Below are 26,632 nucleotides of genomic sequence, written 5' to 3'. Positions count from 1 at the left end.
TATACAAGAATTTGTAACTCTGCAATTACTACAGGATAAAATAATCAATGAATATATCTTGCGAAAAAAGTAAATTATTAAAAGATATTGAAACAAAATATCCACGCACAAATAAAAATAGATTCATTAGAAACCTACTAAATCTATTTTACCTATTAAATCCGCGCACCCCCCTACAAATGGTAAGGCTCTATATCTTAGGTAAATAAGTAAATGCTTAATTATTTTTTATATAGATAGTTAAATAATTAGGTGAAAAAAATGAAAAAAAAAATGATTTTGTCTTTTAAGTAAAGATCTAATAATTATAAGTTTAATTAATTGCAAAATCCTAATTCTTGTCAATATCATTAATTATTTCAACTACTGATTCTCGTGTAATCAATTAGCGGAGGCAACTAATTACTACTTTTTTTTTCCAATGGACAAATTCATTCTGCATAAAATTTCTTTACTTTAGCTGCCAAATAAAGGCCTTTCAAAATTTACTGTCACATAAATCACATGTGAAAACGAGATAATGTGGACGAATTGGACAATAATAGCGCCCTCTAATGTACAATTTTTTATGACAATAAAAATTATTCGTCTGCAGATACTACTGATACACCAACAGCACATACAATGACTTGTTAGTCAACTTCTCTATACCCTTCAAGTTTGATATTTCAATCACATATGCATATTCAAACACTTTTGCATCACCATACTTAAGTAAATTCATAGTTGCACAAAGAATGCCAACAGTAGCAAACAGATCGTCAACCACCAAAGCTCGCTCACCAGCTTATACTACTGCAATATGCTTCTCAAGACAATCACTTCTATATGCATGCCTTACTTTCCAGTAGGTTTATCATTTAAATTGTTGATGCATGATGTTTTTTAACGAATGAGAAATGATACGATCTATCCAACTATTAACAATATAATATGATATGATACATTATGAAACAATACATAACAAATATCGAAATAAATTGTAAGAGAATTAAGAATTTTAAATACATTGTCATGCACCCAGTTTGAATTCATTTAGCCAAAATTCAAATTAAGTCTAATACAAGCCTTGCAACTCAAGAGTATCTGAATCTCTAGATGAATTTCATTGAAATCGTAGACACGTTGGAAAGGATAGAGCAAAAACTACCCCATTCCTCATCAATAGCATAGGGATTATTAGGATTTGTTTGAAGGAATTGTAGCATAAGAGAGCACCTATAGCAGAACCTCTAGGAAAGAAATCACGGCCTAAAAGTGCTTCAAGGATGCTTGACTTCCAACTACTTTGACTACCTACAATAGGATGCCATATTATTTCCAAATCATATATGTAGATTTTAAAAAGAATTTGGTATCCGTACTACTAAAATGTACTTCGGGGCACAACTCTAGAGAACAGAGAAAGGAAAAACACGCATCTCAACTTCCATATTACCCAGAATAACATTAACTCTCGCACGATAGAATTTTTCTCCTCACTTGTCACGACCCGATTTCTCAAGTCATGATGGCACCTACCTTATCTCCCCGTAGGCAAGCCAAGCCATAGCCCAGAATAATAGGAATAGAACTAACATGCAAAAATAAAAAAGATTGTGTATAATGATAGCAATAGTAATAACAAGCGACAAACAAAAAGGAAACAAATACCATATATGAAAACAAAGGAAGGAAAAAATACCAAATACACAAACGAATCCCTCCCAAGACCTGGTAAGGTCGGTACTAGAGCCACTACTAACATATACCCAGAGTACTAGACAAAATCCAAAATATACTCAATATATACAAGCAGTCTCGAGTACATAAGACTAAACTAGAGTAGATAGAGAAGGATCAGCCTTTGACGACATTAAGCTCACTCTACTCTGAATCAGTATTGAAAGGTAGGAATTACGCCAATGTTGATTGCCACTACTCGAATCTGTATAAAAACTTGTAGAAGTGTAGTATGAGTACTAAAGCAAAAGGTACGCAGTAAGCATTATTGGCTGACTGAGCTAAATACAAAGAAAAGGTATTACTATAATGCGAGGGTGCAATCTAAGTCACCAGAAAATTAGGGATAGAAAAGTAAACAACTACCAAGTTACGCAAATGTGGTAAAGGAACAAATATAAATAATACAAAAAATAAATAACGCAGTAAAAATAAACAAACCAAACAAAACCTAACTGGCCCCCCATAAGCCCGCTAGGCATACTGAAGAAGAAAATTAACCCAACCGTACCCCTATAAGTTGGTGGACACACAAAAAGTAATTAATGAAAATAAACATAAATAATTAGTAACTGAACCCCCTTCCACGAAATCATAAGCCATCCATATGTGCACCGAACTTGAACAGGCACCAACGGGTAGTAATGAGAGGCCAAAAACCAGAATCGAACTGGTAGTGATGGATAACAATAAGAGAAAACGTGATGAATTCGAATCGGACATAGTGAGTAGTAACGAGAGACCACATATATAATATACAGCATAGCTTATAATCAGATGCCAAACTTGAATCGAAACTCAGTTGAACCACAACCATAATTAGATGTTAGACTCAAATCAGAACTCAAAGAAACCACAACCATAATCAGATGTCAGACTCGAACCAAAACTCAAAAGAACCACAACCATAATTAGATGCCAAACTCGAACCGAAACTTGAAAGAAACCACACCAACTATAATATTAAATACCATACCATACCATAACAATGTTGAAGTGATACAAAAATTCACAATCAATGATAGAAATAAAGTATATATTGAACCTGAACAGAAGCAAATATACATCTAATTATAGTATGCAATGTCTTAATTTAAAAGGGGAAAATTTAAGATTTTGTAATTTAATTCCACGTCCTAATGTGATAGACACTATATTATATTAGAATACAAAATACAAAAATTTACTAGAATGGGGTCCTAATTCGGATAAAAAAAAGTGTAATACCCCGCATGTTTCTAATCTAGGAAGTGAATAAGTATTCCTATGTATGAAATCTCTTATCCTGTGATTCATACTTGAGTACATGAATTACAATGAATATCCTAGTGATAGGATAGCTTTGATGCATTAAGCATGTTCATATAAGTCACTTAAGGTAATACAAGCTAAGAGTTTTTGAATCCATCAAGTTTTAGTGTTTGATTTTGCAAGGTTCATATTTTAATAAGTAAATTTTAATGTGGTATTTTGGATGATTTAGACCCACCAAATTATAGATAATCGAATTAGCTTTCCAATGATACCAATTTTGCCTTAATCTAATACCCGAGCAAAAAGTTATGCCCATTTTTGTGAGAGACAGTAAGGATAGGCGATTGTTTAGGCGCCGCCCAACCAAACATAGGAGATTGGTTAGGCGCCGCCCAACCTAGCTTAGTAAATCACTTGAGCACCACCTAAGTCAGTTCCAGGTGCCAAAAACACTCCGTTTTGAGTTATTTTAAGGGTAATTAAGTCTTTTAACACTCCTTACACGTCACTAAACTTAACCCTACGAAATATATAGCTTCTAAACATATTACAACCCTAGTATCTCTCAAAGCTCATCATACAAGAGCACTAAAAGAGTAAAACAACTAGGGGTGCATAACTAAGCTTGAAGATCTGATTTCAAGGAAATTCCTCCGTCAATCATCAAGAATCTTTCTTCTAAGGTATGCGTGAGTTGATTTATGGACTCCTTTCATCCATGAAGCTCAAGAACCATTTTCTAAATTTTGTATCATGATGTTTATATTGTTGGTGGTTGATATTCATGTGGTTGGAGTTTGATGATGCCTAAGATGGGATCTTTGTATGTTTATTGTGAGGATATGGTGGTATTTAACGTATAAATATGTGAAATTGGTGGTTGAATATTTGTAATCTTGATGAATCCACCTATGACTAAGATGTGCATGTAAGGTGTTTGTGAAAATACCAAAGGGAATAGAAATCATGCTTTTATGACATAATAAGTCCTAAATGACTATTCCATGTTCTAATTTTATGTTCAACGTGATCCCCATGCTATTGTCTTGAATTAAAGAAGTTGTACGAGATGCTCATGATATTTTTGTGATATGGAATGACCATGTTATTGAAGCCATGCAAGTATATACATGTTGTGTGCATTCCCGATCATGTGATAGTTTGTTGAGAATCATTCTTATTATGAAAGCCTTACTTATGATATTGTGAATTGTGGACTCAAATCTTATGATCAAGTTATGTCATGTGTATCAGTTTCCTTATATAGAGTCCTGGGGGTACTTGTACCTGAAAACTATAGCTGTGTGCCTAGATCCATGTCATGTTTCACGATATCTGAACTCAAGCTATGATTCCATAGACTTCAGTCAGTCATGTGACTCAGGAAAACCTCATGATCATAGTCAGTTGTTAGATATCAGTAACATTCCGCAAGTCAACAGAATTCAGTAAGATTAAGTCATGCACAGTCAGTTATTCATGTCCAGTCCCTCAAGATGAGAGTAGAGGTTAGCACCGAGTGAACCCAAGGATGGGAAATCACCCGCCAGTTCAGTGTGTGATTCTTAGTAGTCATCCTTGTGTTCCAGAATTACATATCCAACGTAGGTTGAGACATCTTAACCCGTTAGATTAGGGTTGATGAGGTGGCTTAACCCGTCAGTTTAGGGTTCCCATCATTCTCATTGAGTACACTCCAGATAAGGGTCACTCATAGGCTGTCCTTACCCGTGGCACGGTATTAACACCCCTCCAGTCGGGGTAAAGATTGGACCCTAGCTTAGCCATAATAGCATACATGGGGTATGTCGGTTAAACACTACTTCCCACAGTTTTCGTATCAGTCTCAATAAAAGAACTCAGGGTATTCTTCAAATTTTAGTATATACAGGACTGTCAGATACAGTCTCCCATGTTATCAGTTTCAGTATCAGTCATGACAGTTATCAGTAAACCATGTATTAGCTTACAATTCATGCTATCACATATTCACGGTCCCAGTTTCTATATATGTGTTTTTGCACTTCCACGTTCATATTAGTCAGTCAGTGTTATTCATGCATGAAACCCTTTATGTTCAGCCTACCTTCCTCGTATACTCAGTACTCCAGTTGTACTGACGCATTTGCGCTATGGTGCTTTCTTTCCATGTTACACCATAGGTTCCGAGACATGACCTCCAGCCCAACAGTAGCGGTAGCATTCCAGTTACAGAGACACAGTGAGTCCTCATTGATTCGAGGACAATATGATTTGATACATTTATTTATTTCTTCAGTTTAGTTTTATGGATTTAGTTGGAGACATGTTCCTTCAACTCCTTATTCAGATAGTCTGGAGGCTTTCAGATTTATGTTTAGATTTACGTTCAGACTTAGCTTTCAGATTGAGTTGTTTTAGGTATTTTCACCCACATGATTTTATTCAGTTGAACCTTATGGCCTTAAAGTTTTATGTATTCCATATTATTATATCATGATTTGCAGTATACAGGTACAGATATCAGTCATGGGTTAGCTTGTGGTCCCTCGGGGTCATGAGCATGGTGTAGCATTCTGGTTCAGCGAATCGAGGTGTTACAAAAGGAAATGTTACAGATATCACTTGGTACACAACTACAAGTACTTATCAAACATTAGCGTAATAGTACATAATTTCAATAAATAAGTTCAATCTAAAGGTAGAGTAATCCTAACCTACCTAGATACCAAGGCTCAAAACTTCTCTGAGAAACCTCTGAATAATGCTCTACTAGAACCTGGCTTGAATAACTTGTTTTAGATAATTAACTTCTATTTGGAGATCAAATAAACTACCAAAGTGTTTGGTACCACTAAACTCCTCTCAATGCATGCATATGAATAGATTTGAAGATGCTAGAAGATAATATACTACACCAACTCTAACATAACCTTTGAGCAAAAATAAAAGAACTATCGATTTTGATAATTGGCTATATGACAAAAAATACCAAATATTTGGAATTGAAATCTTTAAGAAAAAGAAAGTGGTAGAGTTTTGTGACCTAAATTCCATTACACATCCATGTATGAGGTAAGAAATTGATGTTAGGCCACTTAACAATATATTGATGTCCACATTCTTCAACCCCCACGTATGGTGGTAGTGGCCACACCTAACAATTTTTTTACATTGCGTACATATTTGGGTATTGTATAGGTTCGTGGTAAAAGAAATAACATATTTTGAATATATCAAAGCTAATAGAAAATTATTTCTAATAAAACCTTTATTATATAATAATAGTATTTAAGATTTCTAGAGTTACTATCTCTACTAAAATGTTAATAACTATAAAAGCTACTATAAAATAATATAAATATATCATAAATAAAGAATTTTTTATACAATTTAAAAATATTCAAGAAGGGTAATAAATTATATTTCTACCAAATGCTAATTTAAGCTAAGTAATCCACAATATAGTAGATATTACTAAAATTCCCAAACGAACCACCTGGGAACCGCACTATCAGACCCAACAAGTCATAAATAACTTGGGGCAGCTATAGAAAAACTCTAGACCCCAAAAATGTATAAAAGACAAAAAAATGACCGTGAGGGTCACTACAACATCCACTACTAAAAGAACTTTCGTCCACAAAAGTAAAGCGTAAAGATATACCTAAGGGCTCAAATAGGTAGGGATACTGGGTGTGCATATCATGCTCGGGAGGAAGGCCAGGTAGGTCGGTCAAAAATACATCAGCAAGCTCACAAACCACAGTGACAGAGTCATACGATAGACTCTCAACACTGACATCTCAAACATAAGCATGAAATGACTCACATCCCCTCGATATCAGTCTCCTAGATGGAATGAAAAAATAATCCCCATCGACACGCGACTATTAGAATCCTGGCTCACAATTGGGGTATGCATAAAAAAGCTAAGGTAATATCTTAGCAAAACAATCCAAGACCGCATGACAAGGAGATAACAAATCTATGCCTAGAATCACATCAAAATCTACAATATCTAGGATAATGAGATCAACCTAAGTACCAAACTCTCGAACGATCACCAAAAACGATCTATATACCTGATCTACTACTAACGAATCACCCACAGTGGTCACTATACATAATGACATAGATAAAGACTTCGAACATAAACCTAACTACAATGTAAAATAATCATAAACATATAAAAATGTGGAGTCAAGATCAATCAACGCAGAAGCTGGCTAATGGCATATGGAAATCATAACTGTGGTCATAGAATTCGAAGCCTCAGCCTCAGATCTACTTAGTACAAAATACAAATAAACCTGTCCACTATTGGATTGGGTGCCTGTTCGACCACCTCTAGAACTCTTGGGACCATTTCCTCGACTCTGTGTATTAGCCCTACCTAACTTTGGCACTAACCTAATTGGTTGTACAGTCAAAACTGAAGGCTTAGTCATTCTATACTGAGTACATTCATGGGTGAAGTGACCAACAACCCCACAGTGATAACATACCCTGAGCACCCTACTCTGTCTAGAAAGTCTGGTAGATCTAGAATGATCACCCTGACTCAACGGTCCTAACTGCACACCCCTCTACGGATGGCTGGTGCTCTAACTACTGGAACCACTAAAACTGGGATGACCCCTATCTAATGGCTAAAGATATTCCTAGAATAGCTGACTAAACTAACCCTAATACTGAGAAGCCTACTACAGGGGGTACCTACTGTGAAATCCTCGACCTATGACTGTGAATCATTATAGTTACCCTAGTAATGAGGTCTCTTATTGCTGCCCCTTGGGCCTCATAATCTATCTACTCTATAGAATAAACATGCTCAACTATCTTAGAAAAAGACTTTCCTAAAGTCACCAAACTCTGTGTATCCCTATGAAGTGATAATATTAATCCCCTGATGATACAACCATGAAAAACACCAAGAGCACAAGACCTTTTTATAACGACCTGATTTTCTGGAAACGAAACATCACACGGTGCTCATGATCCCAAAGGACCACAAGATAACCCTTTATTAATATCTGTACTTGGACACTGCATAATATAGATAATAAATGTAGAACCTAGCCATAAGGTTCAAACGTCTAAAAAAATACTCAAAATTTAAAACTAAATACTAATACATTTGTCCAAAAAGCCTCTAAACTGTCTGAGCTGTGGAGTTGATGGGACATGTCCCCAACTAACTCTATCTACAAAAAAATAAACTAATCTAATGTGATAATAAAAAATAAGGGTCATCCTAAACTGAAGAGGACTCACTGCTACGTCTATCATTGTTGACTAAAACTGAGCTGCTAAGGGTACTCTGGATCTCGTGCCTCTGAACCTATGGTGTCAAATAAAACACCATAGCGCAAATGCATCAGTACGGGAATATAACAAGTACGAAGATGAGATAAGGCTAAATGTAAGAGCTTATGCATGAACAATTACTTAACTGAATAATCATAAGAATACTGAATAAGGACATATGCATGAATGCACAAACCATAACAGAAAATATCGCAACTCGAAGTATTGAAACTCAGATACTGCTTTACTAACATCTGAACTCACTACTAACGTCTGAGATACTAAACACTGGATCATCTGATACTGATAAATGAGTATTATAGTTGAAATCAGTCTTATCTAGCGAGTGATCTCAAAAATTGATAATACTAAAATAGATTAACTGAATCTACTCATATCAATGACTGAATTTTATGCTTTCTACTCTCGACTGACTGCATCGGAGATAAACCTCTTTAACGGATAATTTCAGAATCTACTATCAATAATAAGAAAAAATTATATCTGAGATCAAACCTATCTAGCAGAAAATCTCTGAATCTGATAATAAGATTACTCAATTAAATCTGAGACTGAGATCAAGCCTATCTAGCGGGTGATCTCCGAATCTGATAATAAGATTACTCGGCTGAATCTGAGACTGAGATTAAGCCTATCTAGTGGGTGATCTCTTGATCTGATAATGAGATTACTCAATTGAATATGAGATTGAGATCAAGCCTATCTAGCGGGTGATCTGTAGATCTAATAATGAGATTACTCAACTGAATTTGAGACTGAGATCAAGCTTATCTAGTGGGTGATCTTTGGATCTGATAATGAGATTATTCAACTAAATCTAAGACTAAGATCAAGCCTATCTAGCGGGTGATCTCTGGATCTGATAATGAGATTACTCAATAAATTTATGTAAGACCATGCCTATCTAGCGAGTGACCCATGAATCAATAGAACTATCTGAGTTCCTCACTAAGATAGATGAATGTATCTGACAATCCTGATTTCTGAGTTCTTTTCTGAAGACAGATACTGAAATTAAAACTGTGGGAGTGCTCACTTAACCAACATGCCCCGAATCTGAACTGGTAGGGTCCAACCTGTAATCTCAGATAAAAGGGTGTCAATATAATGCCATGGGTAAAGACCTCTCTGGTCAATCCTCTCTAATGAGTGACCCTCGTAGGAAGTCAAGCCTAAGGCAGTGTAATAGTCAAGCCTAATGCAATATCCCATATTCTCGTGCTATAATTCTAACCGTCATTCCTATACGTCTAATCTCTAATCCAAGTTATTCTCATATGAATACAAGTTTCATGATCATTATACTAGTCTATGGAGTAGTTTAGAGGTGAAAAATATTCATAGAAATGACCTAGAACAAAGTTGAACTAAAACCAATTGATTCATCCAAAGTTTGACATTTGATTCTACAAGGGTAAACTTCAAATATGTATTACTATAAATATACATGGAATTTTTCATCCCAAGACCTATCAAATTGTAGATAATTTAATTATCTTTCCAACGATACCAATTTAGCAAAAATCCAATACCCGAGCAAAATGTTATGCCCATATTCGTGAGAGGTAGTAAGGGTGTGCGATGGGTAATGCACCGCCCAATTAAATTTGTGTGATTGGGAGTGCGAAGCATACTTAAATGTATGCCATAGGTCTTCCATGGGTTGTGCACCGCATACTTCACTTCCAAGTGCCAAAAATACCCTTATAAATGTCTATAACACGGGATTTAACTCACATAACACCAAAATAAGTTTACATTCTCTCAAAATCACCAAGAACATTCATTAGGATTTCAACATAAAAATTCAAATATCTCAAGATTCAACCATGAGTTTTCAATAATTCTTTAAGATTCGAAATACCCATTCTGAGGGCTATAAGAAACACATATTATTTTTATGAATAGAGACCCAAGCTTAAGAGTTCATCCAAAGCTTTAATTGAAAGGTATGTGGGGCTTTTCAACAAGAACATCCTTTCGTTCTTATGCCTAAAGTTGGTTTTTTTTTATAAAGATACATGGTTTTATATATTTTCCTATGAATTTGAAGTATGACTTAATACCTGATATTGCTTTCATGAGAATGTTGACATGGTTATACATAAAGTTGAATTTTTTAGAGTTAAAGTGATTTATACATATGTCTATGAAGTAAAACATAAATCTTGATGGTTTTATTGTGATATTATTATATGGGTCTTTGAACCCTATTTGAACTTGATATTTTGAGAAATTATATGTCATAAGTATCTTGTGAATTGAATAATTTGACATGATGTAGAAAGATTTGACCTTTTTGGTCGTGAAAAAGTTGATTTTGAACCTAAGTGAGAAAACAAATCCACACATTTGATTGATTTATGATAATAGGGGTAGCATATTGTCTCCTGATGCAAATTGTTGAATTATTTATTGTGGATTTTCTTTAAAGTTGTGAGCCTGAGGCTGATTAAAATTTCTGAGCTAAGTCTGGGAGTAGTATTTAGCAACGAGCTGGAAGTGTGGTACTTCCCTAGAACTAAGTTCCCCCATAGGATATAAGCCTGAGGATGATATAGTAATCACTAGTGATTCAAATGACTAAGGTCCTACTCTGATGGCAAGGATAGGGCAGCTCTCCCCAACGTGGGTTAGACGTTGGACTCCATGTAGCTCACATGGTTTATGTCGGTTATGAGAAACTCCCATAGTGTGTCTCTACTATATCTAAGATAAGTGTGTATAGTTTGAAACTGTGATTTTCTGAGAAAGTTTCTTGTTTTTGAAAGATTAAAGTGTTATGTTCTAAAGAGAATTTTTTTAAGACTTGATTACTTTACAAGTTTGATACTGTGAAGAAAGTGAATTGAGAACTTATGTAATGACTCACATGTTTTACTTTACATGTATTATTCATCCATGACTTTGATGATTTAATTCAAGCTAAGTGAGTCATTTATATCAGCATTCATGTTTCTTATAAAATTGTGATATTCGATTATTGAAATTGCATACACCCCCATATACTCGGTAAATTTCCATGGTACTGACTTACATATTCATATGTGGGATACATCTTCTCATAATATAGGTACAAGTTGTTGCACACATACCATATGCAGTTATTTTACAGATTCCAGTCAGCACGTGATAAGTCCTTTTGATTTAAGGGCTTAAGTTAGTAATACAGTTCGAGAAGTATTGTATTTGCTTTATTCAGTCATATTGAGTGGGATAGTCGGGAGTCATGACCCGAATAGCTATAGTCAGTACTAGTAGAGGCTTCATAGATAGTCAGTAGAAGTTGATGTATTCATTTTCAATTTTGGTTGTAAAAGTAGAGTTGTAATCTTGTAAATTCAGTTTTGTATCTATCATATTCAGAAAAGAGTTATTTTCGCAAATTTGTATAGATTTATACTTTTTATTCAGTTGCTTATGAGTTATGCCAGTATAAGGGTTAGCTGGGTTCACTTATGACCCTAAGCACTATATGACATCTAGGGACCCAATTTTGGGGCATTACATCTATCTAGCGGGTGAAAATCCTTCTCTAATGGGTGACTCCTACATCTTGTACTGGCTACCCAAGTCCGTTTTTCTTTCAGATTCCTCCCCAGAATCCATAATGTAAATTTATACTTCCCTATCTACGTATTATTCTTGAGGTAGCACGATCAACAAGTTTCAGTTCCTCCCTAGATAATGCTCTTATATTTGCTAGCAGAAGTTTTAGAAGTTACACAAAGCGACTTAAGAGGAGCCTTCTAGTGTGTTATAAGTCCCTCAAATTTAAAGTTATGCCCTCATTCTTATAAGTTATTCAATTAAGACAGAGTAAGGTGTATTCTTAGATTATTGAATATTGTGTGTCAAATTTCTATCTCTTGTCTTACGTAATTTTGTTATCGTTGTGTTTGTGAAAAAAATCAAAGTCTAGTGAGGCCGTGTGGGGCCTATTTCAATTCACTAGCATAGTTGCTTTGTTATTCATCTAATTTTCTTGTTCAAAACACAAAACCAAAGTTTTGTGAGGCCGTGTGAGGCCTATTTCGATTCACTAGCAACTTGTTATTTATATTGTTATTCTTGTATTAGTTGAAACTGTGGGTTTAGAAGTTTAGTAACAAGAAAGGTGGTAAGGGAGATTTATTAAATATGTATAGCTAAATTTTGTTGCTTATGCTTGAATTATTAATGAAGTGATATACCTTTGTTTGTTAATTTAGTGAAGTTAGAGAAGGAGATTATTAGTTAGATGGATTGTTGTTTGCTTGAAGTATGAAAAGAGTTGTTGATGGTGTTTGTGGTGCTAGAAAAGTACAGTTTATTGGTGAAAGTACTTGGTGGTTGAGTATTGTTAATTTAGGCTTTTCTAAGATTGTAAAAGGAAGTTTAGTTGAAATTTATAGAGCTATGAAAGTAATTTAGGCGTGAAGATAGGTAAATAGTAATGATGTGAAAAAGGAGGATGTGTTAACGAATTATGAATAAGATAGGCCATATGATTATGATCGATTGTCATTGTGTACTAGTTTTTCTTAATGCTGTGTTCTATAGTTTTGAAGTGAGAATTGTGTATGAGATTGGGTTGTAAATCATGTTTAGCACTAGACATTAAGTTTGAATAGTTGATGGCTCGGTTGTTGCTCCTAGTTATATGGAGGTGATCTAGCAGGCCTGAACAGTGTATGCAAAAGGGTAAGATCATGTGTTCATAATTAAGTATGATGTAGAGGTGTGCCAAGGTGCTATGGGGATGCATTATTTTTGAGGATTATTGCATATTATGTGGTTAGTAGTAACGTTGAGTTGCTAGGTGGTGAAAGGCTAGTTAGATAATTTATGATGTTCTTGATAGCTAAGTTAAGGAGTTATGATTAAAGATGTTGAGCCTTTTAAGTATGATTATTATTCTCATGGTTTGGGAAAAATATAAGTATAGAAGTATGATCTTGGTAGGCTATGATTATGTAATTAGAGATATAGGTATGGTTGCAAATGAGAGTGTAAGTCTTTGATGATGATTAGTGAAGCTAGAAAGTTAAGGATGGCATATGGATGGGTTATTCAAGAATGAAGTCAGTAAGTTTGAAATTAGTTTATTCTTATAAGTTTAGCATTTATGTGTAGATATTAGAATGATGAAATTATGGCTTAATCTCAAGGATATGGAGTAGACCATCATGCTTACAATACCAGCTTTGACCTAAAGGGGAGATGGTTGGTGAAGAACCAAACCAAGTTTTGAGAATTTAATTATGATACATGTCAATAATGAGTTATGATGAGATAGTGATCCCTTCTTACTCTAGATTGTTCCTTGGATTTCAGGCATTACAGCACCAAATCCATCACTTCTGTGATAAATCCATGCCACAGGCCTATGCTTATACTCATCATGTATACTCAAGCCCATTCTCCGCTTCTAGCACGCATGTAACAGCTTCACTCAGTGATTTGATTTATCTCTCATGAATCTATGAACTCCAGTCTTATGTTGAATAGCTCATGATAAGTATGAAATCATGTTTCAGAGTATGACCAGTTTTTAGACTCATGATACTAGTCAAGTTCGCATTATATCATGCATGTCCTCAACTTAGATTTATTTAATGAATCCATGCCTTTGGTATTTTATTCCTCAGGCTTAAGATAAGTGTTAATGTTATGTATTGTAGTTTTCGTGCTTCAGGTTCTTATGTGTTAGACCTTCGGTAACCTCTTCCTATGTTAAGATAGTGGCGATGATAGTGGATAAGCAATGGTTTAGATGTGAGAGAGTTGATGACCCTCATTAAGAAAGACTATTTATGCTTTTTTATCTAAGGCTAAAGTGTGAAGTAAGATTGAGGCTAAGTCTTTTATACATGTCTTGGTTAGTTAGAATTGTGTGTATGTTCTTAAGAATAGTGCAAGAAAATTGTTGTTGATAAAGGTTTAGAGAATATGCAAAGTATGACTTTATGTGGTTTTGCCTTGAAGTTCATACATGTTTTCAATGATAGGCTTGAATGCCGTGTTGGGTGTAAGTGGACGGATGCAATATGCACTAGTGAATCAATAGTAAGTGTTTTGAGTTAGTCATTGAAGTGGTAAGACATGTTATGCTTAGGGTGTGAACTCTAAAATGATATAGAATATTGAACCTTATAGTTTAGACTAGTTTGTAGTTTGGCATGTTGCATCTTGTGATTTAGGGTTAGGATTGATCATGGTGAGAGAACTTAGTTTAGTTTAGACCTTAGTAGAAAAATTTCGTAGTGCCAATATAAGAATCGTAAGTTGAATCAAATGAGTATGGTATTTAAGGGTAATAGTATAGTTGAGAGAGCATTTGAGAAGTGATGCTAAGCTTGAAAGTAAGAAGTTGCATTGCCTGCGGCCTAGCAATCCTATCCTAGTTTATGAGTTATATATTTATATTCCATGCTATAGAGTTATATCAATGTTTTGATTCCTTAGTCAAATGTCTTGTTCAGAGCATGCCCAAAATTCTTTGTTCCCTAATGTCAATAGAATTTCGTAGAAAAGCGCTGAAGAAATACTTCATTTAAGTATGGGTAGGCAGTATGATCCAGTACATATAGCCTATAATCTAGTTTGGCTAGCAAGGAGATAAGCTCTTATAGATTCTTAATTTTCTAGCTAGTCTTACTATCCACAGTCTTATACGTATGCACATTCTAAGAGGTAGTGTATTTGCATCCAAGTAAATTATAAATTCAGCTCAGTTCATACATCAGTTTTAGTGTCAGACTTAAGTCATGATTCAGTTTGTAAGTATCCTGTGTAGTATCTCCGTCTCTTCCTAGTATTTTCACCAAATTATTATCATTCGGGGACGAACGATTCCAAGAGGGGGATGTTGTAATACCCCGAGTTTTCATTTCGTAAACCTCTCATCCTTTCTCATGAGATCATATCCAGCGCAAAGTAATGGTTACTCATATGTTGACACTCTCGTTTCTATCTTAGCCATATAGCTATTTTCCTGAGAATTCATGCACTTGTAGATCAGTTCACTAGCTCATTATGTTTGAGATTCAGTGATTCAATTTATATCAGTTATACATGGTAGCTTAAAGACTAAGATTCCTCTGTGTTTTAGAGTAATTATCCACATTCGAGGACGAATGTTCCCAAAGGGGAAATAATGTAATACCCTGTATTCTCATGCTATAATTCTAACTGTCATTCCTACGCTTATAAGCTCTAATCCAAGTTATTCTCATGTGAATACAAGTTTCATGATCATTATACTAGTCTATGGAGTAGTTTACAGGTGAAAAATGTTCATAGCAATGACCTAGAACAAAGTTGAGTTAAGACCAACTGATTTATCCAAAGTTTGACATTCGATTCTACAAGGGTCAACTTCAAATGTGTATAACTATAAATACACATGGAATTTTTCATCCCAAGACCTATCAAATTTTATATAATTGAATTAGCTTTCTAACGATACCAATTTCGCAAAAATCCAATACCTGAGCAAAAAATTATGCCCATTTTTGTGAGAGGCAGTAAGGGTGTGCGATGGGCAATGTGCCACCCAATCAAATTTGTGCAATTGGGAATGCGAAGCACACTTAAATGTCTGCCATAAGGTGTGTGACGTACATCTTAAGGTCTTCCATGGGTTGTGTGACGCATACCTCACTTCCAAGTCCCAAAAACACCCCTATATTTGTCTATAACACGGGATTTAACTCACATAACACCAAAATAAGTTTACTTTCTCTCCTAATCACCAAGAATATTCATTAGGGTTTCAACCTAAAAATTCAAATATCTCAAGATTCAACCATGAGTTTTCAATAATTATTTGAGATTCGAAATACCCATTCTGAGGGCTATAAGAAGCATTAATTATTTTCATGAATAAAGTCCCAAGCTTAAGAGTTCATCCAAAGCTTCAATTTAAAGGTATGTGGGGCTTTTCAACAAGAACATCCTTTCATTCTTATGCCTAAAGTTGGTTTTATTTTACAAAGATACATGGTTTTAAAATTTTTCTATGAATTTGAAGTATGACATGATACCTTATATTGCTTTCATGAGAATGTTGACATGGTTATACATAAAGTTGAATTTTTTAGAGTTAAAGTGATTTATATATATGTCTACGAAGTAAAGCATGAATCTTGATGGTTTTATTGTGATATTATTATATGCGTCTTTGAACCCTATTTGAAATTGATATTTTGAGAAATTATCTGTCATAATTATCTTGAGAATTGAATAATTTGAAATGATGTAGAAAGATTTGACCTTTTTGGTCGTGAAAGAGTTGATTTGAACCCAAGTGAGAAAAGAAATCCACATGTTTGATTGATTTATGATAATAGGGGTAGTATATTGGCTCCCGATGCAAATTGTTGAATTATTTATTGTGAACTTTTTTTAAAGTTGTGAGCCTGAGGATGATTAAAATTTCTAAGCTAAGTCCGGGAGTAGTATTTAGCATCTAGCGGGAAGGATAGGATACCCCCGAAGGATGTGAGCCTGAGGATGATATAGTGATCACTAGTGAATCAAATGACTAAGGTCCTACTCCGATGGCAAGGATAGGATAGCTCTCCCCAACGTGGGTTAGATGTTGGACTCCATGTAGCTCACATGGTTTATGTCGGTTATGAGAAACTCCCATAGTGTGTCTCTATTCTATCTAAGATAACTGTGTATAGTTTAAAACTATGATTTTTTGAGAAAGTTTCTTGTTTCTGAAAGATTGAAGTGTTATGTTGTAAAGAGAATTCTTTTAAGACTTGATTACTTTACAAGTTTGATACTGTGAAGAAAGTGAATTGAGAACTTATGTAATGACTCACGTGTTTTACTTTACATGTATTATTCATCCATGACTTTGATGATTCAATTCAAGCTAAGTGAGTCATTTATATCAGCATTCATGTTTCTTATAAAATTGTGATATTCGATTATTGAAATTGCATACACCCCTATATACTCGGTACATTTCGATGGTACTGACCTACATATTCGAATGTGGGCTACATCTTCTCATAATGTAGGTACAAGTTGTAGCACACATACCATATGCAGTCATTTTACAGCTTCCAATCAACAGGTGATGATTCCTTTTGATTCAAGGCCTTGAGATAGTTATACAGTTCGAGAAGTATTGTATTTGCTTTATTCAGTCGCATTGAGCGGGATATTCAGGAGTCATGACCTGTCTAGCTTTAGTCAGTACTAGTGAAGGCTTCATAGACAGTCAGTAGAAGTTGATGTATTCAGTTTCAGTTTTGGTTGTAAAAGCAGAATTGTAATCTTATAAATTCAGTTTTGTATCTATCATATTCAGAAAAAGGTTATTTCTGCAAATTTGTATAGATTTATACTTTTTATTCAGTTGCTTATGTGTTATGCCAGTATAAGGGTTATCTTGGAGTCACTTGTGACCCTAAGCATCGTGTGACATCTCGAGACCCAATTTCAGGGTGTTACATCTATCTAGCGGGTGAAAAGCCTTCTCTAATGGGTAACTCCTACATCCTGCGCTGGCTACGCAGTTCTGGAGTTCAGGGATTGCTCCTAACAACTCTGCGTCTCTAATGGGGAGCCGTCATCTCTGCACTCGCTTGGTGCTAGCTCCTACTCCCAACTAGGGGTGGGTGTTCGGTCGGTTCGATCTGATTGTTTGATATCGGTTTGGTTTATCGGTTTTCAGATTGACAAAAAGGACATCCATACTCAAACCAAAATAAATTTGGTTTGGTTCGGTTTTTATAAATTCAGTTTGGTTATTTTGGATTTTTATTTCGGTTTGAAGGCCGAAATAAAAACTACAAAGTACAAACAATACCATATACTAAAGAGATACTAATATATAAGTAAACAGCAGACCCTAGTCATCCCATTGCTCGATTAGAATAAAATGCAAAATGAAATCACAATATCATCTATTTTTAGTTACATCCCAAAAGCGTTTGAACTGAAAGGATACCACAACCAGCAAATTCGATCAATTTGGCTTAAAATCAACAACTTAATTATGATTCTTTTCCATTCATAAACATTTATTAACACAACAACAGATAACTTCTTTAAAGATTAGCACAACAATCAACTCATATATAATTAAATAGCAGCAAATAAAAATTCAAGACATAAAAGAACAAACCATTATTCAAGAGTTTTCTGCATATTGGAAGAACTTGCATAAAGGGTACAAACTTCTTCCTCTCTGCTAACAACTCTATCAACTACTGATTACTGCACTAAAAATTCCAAAAACACCAAAAACAATAATCAAAATGTTAAACTAATTGCTGGAATAAATAATGAAAAAGTGGTCTGTCCAGAGTGGTCACTGGTCGTTGCTCAACAAACAAAAACCACAGTCATCAGTCGTCGCCTCAAACACAGTCGCCGACGTTGCTCAACAAACACGAAACACCATAGTTGGAGTCGCGGGTCTTTTTTTATGGGTCATCGGTCACAGTGTCTTTATAAATAAATGGAGTAGATCACCGGTTCTCTTTGGTATATCATATCTTGTGCGTCATGCCGATGGTCTATCATCGTTGTAAAGTAAAAAACCGAAAATAGCGTGTGTCTGAATTCGTAAAATGATTTAGTGATTTAGGTGCTTTAGGAATTAGGGTTATGAAGTTATATAACTAATATAATATATATATAAATAATATATATATATATATATATTATTATTTATATAATATCAATTTTTGATTTTTCGGTTTAATCAAAATTTTTTATGAAAATTGAAAATTGAACCATAAAATCGAATTATAAAAATTAAAAACCAAAATCAAAACAAAAAACCAAAACCAAAATTAATTGAAGCATAAAACCGAATTATAAAAATTGAAAACCGAAATCAAACCAAAAAACCAAAACCAAAATTAAATTTTGGTTCAATTTTTCGGTTTTATCCAAAATATGCCCAGCTGTACTCCCAACTGAAAGACTCTGAACTGATTCTTAACTGCACATAAATTGAGCTGAATCAGATACTGATCATGTTCCTCGAATGATCTGACTGAGTTAATCTGAATTCACTTGGTTCCGTATCTAATGGAATACTACTGAATCTCATTATCTGACTGAACGATACTGAGCTCTGGATAGATTACTTGAATGCTACTGAGGTTTGAACTGAACACTCGAATACCACTAGATCTAAGCTGAGTATTGAACTGAGGCTGGAATACTAGAGATACTGAGATAACTGAGATTTCTTAAGTTCTGTATATGTCTGAGAGTACAGAGTTCTATAACTCATTGAGTTCTAAGAATTATGGCTTGACTAAGATTATCGAAAAACTGACACTGGCTCTAGACTGCAACTAATTTATCAGGTATAAATACCCCCAGGACTCGATAACATAAAAGTAAAGCATAACCATTCTTGAATTATCAAGACCATGGACATTCATTCACCATCACAACTACTAAATCATCTCTTCAGGCATTTAGAAATGATAAACATGTGATAGTATAGGGAGACATGCTATTGGATCATACTCTATTCAACAAGATCTTGCATCAAACACTTAGAATTTATTAAAGTCTTAGCATGTATTGAAGAGCACATAATTGGGGAATTTTATGCTATCATGTCACAATTCATTCACTAAGGCTTTTCAACAAACACTTGGCATGCATAGGCTTGCACACAATTGGGGACTTCTAGTCAACATGCTATAATGACTCTAATTCCTTCACATAAGCATTTTATCAAACATATGGGGAGCATACTTTTCTTATTCAACAATTTATACACTTAATTGACATTAACACATCACTTAACAAGCAACTTGAAGAGAGTTTATCATGAACATCACATTAATATCACAGACTAGGATCAAAGCTTGATAACCTTGTAAACAAACATGAATCAGAACTCAATAATAGCATGAACATCAATTTCAACTCATATGAATCATGAAAACTCATAAACATAAGATTATTGAAATTTAGTAAAGGGTTCTTGAGCTTCTTGGATGAAAGGGACTCAAGAATCAACATCTGCATACCTTAGGAAACTCTTTCTTGAAGGCTCTTGGAGAGATTCTTGATTTCTTGATTTCTCTTGATTTTTCTTGAAGAAGAAAGAAGGGCTTTGATTTGGTAGAAACCCTAGCTTTTGATGTTAAAAAGGAGAAAATAAGGTTTTGATCCTTGATCGGATATAAATAGGGGCTGAAAAGAGTGAGAATAAGACCAAAAAGCCCTTTTAAAATAGAGTTAAAAATATTGAAAGGGGTCTGTGACAGTCGAAGTGACGATTCGTTGCTCAGTCTGGCAGTCTGTCGGATTTTCCATCGCACAGTAGTCAAAAAATGAACACACTGCCTTGATGCGATGGTCCGTCGCTAACCCAATGAGTCTATTGCAAACCCGATGAGTCCGTTAGATTGTCCATCACATGTTGTCCAAGATGAGGCCACACTGCCTCAGCGCGATGATCCTAATGATGTTCCGTCGTAGCCTTGACAGTCCATCGTCCTAGCCGTCATACTTGGGCCAAAAAAAGGAGTCACTTCCTTGGTTGCGACGGGCTGGGCGACGGTCCATCGCAAGCTCGATGGTCCATCAACCCGGCCATTGCACCGAGGTGGTTCTGACTGCCTTCAGTAAAATGACCATAACTTCCTTATTCGATACCATATTTTGTCAAAATTAGTAGCGATGGAAAGCTTATTCAATGCTCTACATTACAAGAAGTCGACATTAGGGAAATTCTACACGGTTCAAAATATTTTTCACTTAGGAAGACACTTCTCAACCTTCTAGGGCCGGATTTACACTTCGCTGAACACGCTCTAAGGCTCAGACTACGAGAGAATTTTGCGAGGTCTTACACTTTCACAAGGAATCAAGCCAAAGATTTACATGGTCTTCAAGCAATGTTTATAAAGTTGGAAGCTTGTGATTGTGTCATGACTTCACCTATTGGAGTGTATATGCTAAAGTCTGAAGAGGATCTCGAAATACACGTCAAAGATGCCTCTATTTGGTGGTTCATTTAAGGCATTCTTGTCTTTTAATAACTTCTTTTTACCCTCCAAAGGAGCACCCTTCATTAAGGGTATTTTTTTCATTCTTTGTAATAGTATAAATAGACACCTTAGCTCTTATTTTCCTTATTTTTTGGACATTTGGAATAAGTAACTTTTAGATTGTAATCTTAGTATTAGTTTGTAGTTTTCTCCTTCTCCTTAAGACAGGAAAATCGAAATTTGAACCTTGAATGCGTTTGGAATTGTTTTTTCACTTGTATTGGGTTATTTGGCAAGAAAGGTGTGCTTGAGGAAGTGTGAGTCCTTTGGGTCACCTAAGAGAGTGGTTTGAGCTTCCATTAGTGAGGTGTGATTGGAGATTTGATACATCTCCTTTTGTTAATCATATAGTGGAAGTAAGGGTCTCTCTACTATCTTTATATTTTATGCATTCTTCTTCATCTCTTTTCTTCTTGGTGTCTGTTTTCTCTTTGTGTCCTTGCTGATTTTTGCATCTTAGTGTCCATTTTCGTGTGTTTGATAGTCTTTAGGCTATCACCTGATGAAGCATCGAATTTGCTCATACTCCGTAGGTAGAATCATAGTAGTGTGTCTGGCTAACTCATGGAATCTCTCCTCATACTCATCCACAGATATAGAATCCTGTCTCAATGCTATAAATTCATCCCAAAAATGCTCACGCATGCTGCGAGGCATATACTTCCCCAAGAAAACCTCGAAGAACTGAGTCCAAGTCGCCAGTAGAGATGTAACTGGAATGGAATCAAGATAACCTATCGACCACCTCTTCACTATCGTGTCTAACTGATAAGTAACAAAGTCCACTCCTCGCACATCAACCAACCTTAAATTCCACAACCGCTCCTCGTAACTGGATAAAAACTCCTTAGCATCCTCTCTTGAGGTGCCAACAAAACCTGGATGGAGTCAATCTCAAAAATCAACCCAACATCTTTTGCTACTCTAAAGACATAATTGGCTGGGCTATTGTTGGTTGTGGGACTACTGGTGCTGACGGAACCTTTACCCTAGACACTGGTGTCACAGGCTGTGCTTCCTCGATCGATGAACCACCAACTAACCCCAATAACTATACCAATGCATCCCCAAGAACTGATGAAGATACAAAACGGAGTGGAGCCTGGGCTGCCCCCTAGCCCACCTGCTGCCATAGTGAAATACTTGGGAGCTCTCTCAGTCTCTGGAGCTATGACAAGATCATGTGATGCATTCCTGACCTGATCTTAAACTTGAGCTGCTACTCTATCCTGCCTCTAAACTCTTGGTCATTCTCGACCTTACACTGGAACTTTAGTAGCGGGCTTGTAGTCCTAATCCCTAGCTCTCGAACTACGCATCCTAGTTATCTGCATAACAAATGAACCAATTAAAAACTATAACCAAATCAGACCCAACGCACGAAAATGGATCAAGAGGATGAGATATTTCCCTAAAAATGCTCTGTAGCCTCCCAAAGATAGGATACAGACATCTCAATATCAATCCACAGGACTCTACTAAATATCAGCTCAAGTACCAATAATACTAGTGAAACCTAGGTTCTGATACCAAACTTTTATGACCCGATTTCTCAGGTCATGATGACGCCTACCTTATCTCCCTGTAGGCAAGACAAGTCATAGCCCAGAACAATAGGTAACAGCCTAACAGACAGAAAATAGAAAAGACCGTGTATAATGATAGCAATAGTAATAATAAGAGATAAAGAAAAAGGAAACATATACCATATATGAAAACGAGGGAAGAAAAAAAGACCAAATACACAAATGAATCCTTCCCAAGACTTGGTAAGGTCAGTAATAGAGCCACTACTAACATATACCCAGAGTACTAGATAGAATCTAAAATAGACCCAGTATATATAAGCAGTCTCGAGTATACAAGACTAAACTAAAGTAGATAGAGGAGGATCAACCTCGAATGAAAGTAAGCTCACCCTGCTCTGAATCAGTAATGAAAGGTAAGAATCACGTCAATATCGGCTGCTACTACTCGGATCTGTATAAAAAAAAGATGCAAAAGTGTAGTATGAGTACCAAAGCAAAGGGCAATCTGTAGGCATCATCGGATAACTGAGCTTAATACATAAAACGTATAACTATAATGTGAGAGTGCAATCTAAGTCATCATTAAACAGGGATAGAAAGGTAAACAACACCAAGCTATAGAAATACGGTAAAGGAACAACTATAAATAATACAAAAAATAAGTAATGTAGTAAAAATAGACAAATCAAACAAAACCTAACTAGGCCCCATAAGCCCGCTAGGCACACTGAAGAAGAAAATTAACCTAACCGTACCCCAATAGGCCTGTAGTACACATAAGAAGTAATTAATTAATAAAAATAAACATAAATATTCTATAACTGAACCCCATTCCACGAAATAATAATAGTCTTCCAAATATGCACCGGACTTGAACTGCCACCAATGGGTAGTAACGAGAGGCCAGAAACCAGACTCAAACCTGTCGTGATAGATGACAACAAGAGGACACGTGTCAGATTCAAATCGGACATAGTGGGTAGTAACAAGAGGCCACATATATAATATACAATAGAGCTCATAATCCGATGCCGAATTCAAATCGGAACTCAATAGAACCACAACCATAATCAGATGCTAGACTCGAACCGAAACTCAAAGGAATCACAATCATAATCAGATGCCGGAGTCAAACCAAAACTCAAAAGAACTATAACCATAATTAGATGTCGGACTCAAACCAAAACTTGAAAGAAACCTCACCAACTGTAATATTAAGGTCCATACCATACAATAACAATGTCAATGTGGTACCAAAATTCACAATCAATGACAAAAATAAAGTATATATTGAACATGAACAGAAGCTAAAAAAATTCCTAATTACCGTACGCAATGTCTTAATTTAAAAGGTGTAAATTTAAGATTTTGCAATTTAATTCCATGTCCTAAAGTGATAGACACTATATTATATTGGAAGACAAAATATCAAAATTTACTAGAGCGGGGTCTTAATTTGAATAAATAAGGCATGTTATAGATATCAAATGTTATGCAACTACAAGTACTTATCCAACATTAGCATAATAGTACACAATTTCAGTAAAGAAACTCAATCTAAAGGTAGGGTAATGCTAACATAACTGGATGCCAAGGCTAAAAAATTCTCCTAAAAGCCATTGAATAATGCTCTACTAGAACCTAGCTTGAATAACTTGTTTTAGATAATTGACTTCTATTTGGAGATCAAATAAATTGCCAAAATGTTTGCTACCACTAAACTCCTCTCAATGAATGCATATGAATAAATTCAAAGATGCTAGCAGATAATATACTACACCAACTCTAATGTAACCTTTGAGTAGAAATGGAAGAACTATCCATTTTGATAATTGGCTATATGACAAAAAAACAAATATTTGGAATTAAAATCTTTAAGGAAAAGAAAGTGGTAGAGTTTGGTGGCCTAAATGCCATTACACTTCCACGTATGAGGTAAGAAATTGATGTTAGGCCACCTACCAATATGTTGATGTCTATTTTTTTCAACCCCTACATGTGGTGGTGGTGGCCACACCTAAGAAATTTTTTACATTGCGTACATATTCTGGTATTGTATAGGTGCGTGGTAAAATAGATAACATATTTTGAATATACCAAAACTAATAAAAATTATTTCTAATAAAACCTCTATTATATAATAATAATATTTTAAGATTTCTAGATTTACTATCTCCGCTTAAAATATTAATAACTATAAAAGCTACTATAAAATAATATAAATATATCATAACTAAAGAATTTTTATACAATTTAAAAATATTCAAGAAGGTTAATAAATTATATTTCTACCAAATGCTAATTTAAATTAAGTAATCCATAATATATTAAATATTATTAAAATTCTCAAACGAACTGCCTGAGAATCGAACTACCAGTTCCAACAAGTCATAAATAACTTGGGACAACTATATAAAAGCTCTAGACACCAAAAATGTATCAAACACATAAAAAATGACTGTGGGGGTCATTACATCACCTGAGCTTGTCTTTTAAAAACTTTGATTGCCTACATACTTTGTATTCAATACCAAAGATATGATGACTGTGTAAAATAGTACAATAAGACAATGCATAAACAGTTTACTTAGGGAAAAAAGACAAAGTATGAACAAACGTTTATCATTATTGTCTTTAGAAATAGAAATAATCGTTATAATCACCTACATCTCTGCCTCACTTAAGGTATAGAATCTAAATAACTAATAATACAATACTAAATAAGGTTATGAATAAGGTAACACCCAACAAAGTACATAAATCTCAAATTGGACCAAAATCAATCGAAGTTAGAAAAATTCACCAACCTTTAGCAATGACATATGTACATCACCAAGAGTATCATTCGGAGTAATCAACGTTGTTTCAAATTCCTCAATTAAAAATTTCGCTTTAATTTTTAATAAGGCCTAAAAATCTAAACCCCCACAAAATAAAAGAAATTAATCATTCATCCACAAAAAATCACAATGCAACATTAAGTTCCAAACTTGTTCATCCCCATACATACATGTAAGAAATTTAATATGGAAGCTAACTGCCATATAGATTGTAAATTCCACCAAGGCAACTGCGATGGTTTGTGCAAATTTCTAGATCGACTTGTTTATCCTCAACAAAAAGTAAAAGTTAACAATATCAAAGTTTTTGTACTCCATAGTCATTTCGTTGAAATTGAGAACTTCTAGAATCACAAAACCCATGAAATTAACCTGCATAAAATCAGAAGTCCCCAATAAATTTCTCCTATTTTTGACTTAAGGACTGTCTAACAACTCAAAGTCACTTCTCTACATTAACTGAACCATACCATTGAGTAGTTCAACTTCGTCTTGGGATGAGCTTTCAGTGATAAAACCCAATTAATCACTCCTTATTTGTCAACCTAACATTAACAAAAAATTACTTTTTGACAACTCTTCTAAACATTCAAAATTAAATAATTCTCGCATTTTAGGCTTTTCTAGTTTTCAAAAAAAATCCAAAATTGATTATGTGTAATGCTCCAAATCAGGTACCCAGAATGCTACATGGTGCTCATGACCCCGAAGGACCACAAGCTAACCCAAGACTGATATCTGTACTTGTATACTACATAAAATATTTTATAATATAGAAACATGAATTGAAAGGCCATAAGGTTCAATACTGAACATGATCTGAATGATATAACATCTGTGTGGGGTAATAGAATACCCAAAATAAAATTGAACGTACTAAAGTCTAAAACATGATAGTCTAGAAAGCCTCTAACTAACTGAACTGTCTGAGTGGGGAGTTGATGGG

Source organism: Capsicum annuum, unplaced genomic scaffold (assembly GCF_002878395.1).
Source record: "Capsicum annuum cultivar UCD-10X-F1 unplaced genomic scaffold, UCD10Xv1.1 ctg2683, whole genome shotgun sequence".
Classification (NCBI taxonomy): Eukaryota; Viridiplantae; Streptophyta; class Magnoliopsida; order Solanales; family Solanaceae; genus Capsicum; species Capsicum annuum.
This window is presented reverse-complemented; position numbering follows the sequence as displayed.